The 3,738-nt window shown below is 37.6% G+C and overlaps 1 non-coding gene across 1 annotated transcript; it reads left to right on the top strand.

The window, feature by feature from the left end:
* Positions 1–803: 803 nt before the first annotated feature.
* On the top strand, positions 804–927 carry LOC122321347 (U5 spliceosomal RNA). Its single transcript, XR_006246102.1, has one exon. It is a non-coding gene; the product is annotated as a U5 spliceosomal RNA (small nuclear RNA).
* Positions 928–3,738: the final 2,811 nt, after the last annotated feature.

Genomic DNA, 3,738 nt, shown 5'->3' with positions numbered 1-3,738 from the left:
GCTTCGAAGAGACTCATAATTATGGTAATAAAGGGAGAAGTCTTCGTTTCTGTTAACCACAAACTCATAATGCGTAGTCAAAAACTTTTGTTCTCTTAATTTTCGAATTTCGTCTTGGACATTTGGGGCTCCAAATCATGTTAGACGAACAAAATCGCCTAGAAGGAAAAGTCCTGATGCGCTAGTGGCTCTGCTGCATCCAACATATAGCGAAGCTCGCTGGATGCCTCTTTTAAGATGCACGGCGACTTTGCTATATGTTGCACCTTGGCTTTTGTGTATGGTAATGGCCTCAGCGGGAACAATTTGGAATTGTTTTCGGTCAACAGACGCATGCTCAAATCTTCCACATTGAAAAAATCGAGAGGTTTTTACTATTGGAGTACATTCGGGATCAGAAATGGTACGAACTTTTAATCTGGCGATAGCGCCAACCGTGGGTTCAAAAAATTGAATCCAAAGTCGCGCCACTAAATTTGACCCATTCAATAATAAATGGTCGATTTGCCTCAGATGACCAGCTTCATTTACAAGTCCGTCACTTGTGTCTATATTGAAGGTTACCATATATTAAGGATGTTATTCGCAAGTCTATAGAATCTTGTTCAGAGGTAATGAATGAATTCCACCCCTAACGTACATAACTCCCAAAAAAGTCTTTAAGATTTAAAAATTTTTACCTGAGGAGGCTTGCCGTGCTGTAGCCTAATTTAGGGGCCTCCTATGCTTATTTTTCCAAACTATAATTCTCAATTGGTTTTGGCAGATGCATAACGTAGAGCCACTGGTCTGGGCTGAGAAAGGTACTCTGGTTTCTCTTCAGTTGTCGAATAAATCTTTCGCCTTTTACTAAAGATTTCCGTGGAGAGGAGCACTCTAATGAGTCTAAAATAATTTTTCATAGAGCCCTAAGGAATATTCCTAGGGGCCATTATAAATAAATCTAAAAACTAGAACCATTTTTTTGTTTGGTAGATAAGTACAAATAAAAAATACACTGGTTTTTATTGTTATACTCTTGCAGAGGGTATTATAATTTTGTTCAAAAGTGGGCAAAGCACTGAGGAGTCATCTTCGACCCTATAAAGTATATATATTCTTGATCAGGATTACCTCCTGAGTTGATATGAGCATGTCCGTCTGTCTGTCTGTTTCTACGCGAACTAGTCTCTCATTTTTAAAGCTATCGACTTGAAACTTTGCACAGTCCCTTCTCTTCTTTGCACTCAGTATATAAGTCGGAACGGACGGGATCGGCCGACTATATCATATAGCTGCCATATAACTGATTGATCGGAAATGGTATAACTTTGGTGTTTCAAATTCAAATTTTACAGAAGTGCTACTTTTGGCAAAATAATCCAACCTACCAAATTTCATTAGAATCGGCCGACTATATCCTATAGCTGCGATATAACTGAACGATCGGAAATGGTTTTTGGTAGAAATATCAACTTTCGTATTTTTGAAGATAGGAGCTTGGGACTTTTTTTTAGGTTTTAACTGCAAGGGTATATCAACTTCGGCTCCGCCCCAAGTTAGCTTTCCTTCCTTGTCTTTAGATGTTTTATTGTAATTAATGGCTTTTATTATGATATAATCATAAGGATCGGCCAATTATATCCGATGCTTGCGATATATATCCGGTTTAAACTGCAAGGGTATATCAACGTCAGCTCCGCCCGAAGTTAGCTTTCCTTTCTATAAAATTAGCAAAGGTAATAAAGTTAGCAAGGGTATACAAATAGAAACGAAGTGACTACTCTTTATCTAAATTGACTAGTTTATCATAATTTACTATGAAATATTTTCAGTTTTAATATTCAGTTGCGTTACAATGGTTTTTCAAAACTGCAGCAGACCTACGAGCTCCACTCTTCCTGGACTTTCTCCCACAAATGCTCCATATTTTTTGGTTGAAACTCACTTAAACGTTTTTTTAGGATGACCCACAAATGCTCAATAGGGTTTAAATCGGGTGGCTGAGCTGACTTTCGACGTCGACTTTCTTGTCCTGGAAACGTTTTTTCGCAAGCTTGGATGTGTGTTTGGGATCGTTATACTGCATAAATTCCCACTTCATAGTCATTTCCTCTTCTGCATGTGAAAACATTTATATAGGTTTTAGCACACATATTGCCTATTAATAAAGTGGACCAACACCTGAAGCAGAGAAACATCCCCATAGCAATATATTGCCACCTCCGTTTTTGATCGTCTTTTTGGTGTATTTGGGATCGAATGCTGTGTTTCCTGGCGTCTACCATCAGATGAAAACAAATCAAACTTGGTCTTATTGCACCAAAAGACATTTTTCCAGCTCTGGCGGGTCTCTTGGTTTTTGGCAAAGCAGAGTTGCCTTTCGATATGCCTCTTGATCATAAAAGGAACTCTCCTTTTTGCGTTCCTTTTTTTGACTTCCTCATAAGGGTCGTGTCAAATTTTGTAGAAGTTGCTCGCTTCTACCACGTCTCTCTTGGTCATCTGTATAGTGGATAGTAGAAAACACTTTTCTTTTAAGCATTCCAATAGTATGGCAATTTGTCCCATGTATTGGCCCTCTGCTTTTAATTTGAGAATTAAATTCCTTTCTACTGCGGTGCAATGTGCTCCTCGACCCATTTTTATGATTTTGCTGTAAATTAATGCAATAGCACTCCTTGTGCTATTAACAATACATTTTATTTTAATTTAAACGAAGAATAACCACAGTTTTTGACAAAATACGACCGCGTTTCTATTTTTTTTCTAAGCCAAACATGAGGTCTTCTAACGAATTTTGAATTTTCAAACAACCAAAATTGCGGACGAAAAGTATTTAAAAAGAAGGTCGTGACTAGATCGGGTTTCATAAATATTTCTAAAGCTAAAACTTAAAATAAGCTTTTAAGTGAAATAAAAGCAACCGTTTCAATTATTTTTTCAATCACTGTATAATCCACTTACCTGCGAACGGAACCACGTTCCTTCACAGCATGTGGTCCTTTGTATATCCGATCGTTCAGTTATATGGCAGCTATAAGATATAGTCGGCCGATCCTTATGAAATTCGGCATGTCGTAATATTTTGCCAAAAATAGCTCTCATGTCAAATTTGAACTCTCTAACTCTAAAAACACAAAAGTTATACCATTTCCGATCAATCAGTTATATGGCAGCTATAGGATATAGTCGGCCGATCCAGGCCGTTCCGACTTATATACCGCGTGCAAAGGAAAGAAGGGTGTGTGCAAAGTTTCAATAGACGATAGCTTTACAACTGAGAGACTAGTTCGTGTAGAAACAGACAGACGGACAGACAGACGGACAGACAGTCGGACAGACGGACATGCTCATATCAACTCAGGAGGTGATCCTGATCAAGAATATATATACTTTATAGGGTCGGAGATGTCTCCTTCACTGCGTTGCACACTTTTGACCAAAATTATAATACCCTCTGCAAAGGTATAAAAAGAAAAATGTTGAATCAAACAGCAAAAAAAAAAATTGGTTGTTATTCTAAGCAAATTTCAAGAAAGATCTCTGACTTACGAAAGCACGAAAATTACGATTTTTAGGTGCAATAGTAAACATTCAAAATTGTAAGTAACATCTGGTGACGCGCAGCGTATACGTTAAATAATTAATTTTTTTCAACTTGCCTATCGCGAGATGAATCTGCTGAGTAAATCGAACTGAAACTAAAGACTTAAACTTTTCACATTGGGGAATTCCCTAAAAAAGCCAATGCAATCG

The sequence above is a fragment of the Drosophila bipectinata genome, chromosome XL (genome assembly GCF_030179905.1).
Source record: "Drosophila bipectinata strain 14024-0381.07 chromosome XL, DbipHiC1v2, whole genome shotgun sequence".
NCBI classification, from domain to species: domain Eukaryota; kingdom Metazoa; phylum Arthropoda; class Insecta; order Diptera; family Drosophilidae; genus Drosophila; species Drosophila bipectinata.
Note: the sequence above shows the minus strand (reverse complement) of the source record. Positions and strands in the feature narration are given on the sequence as shown.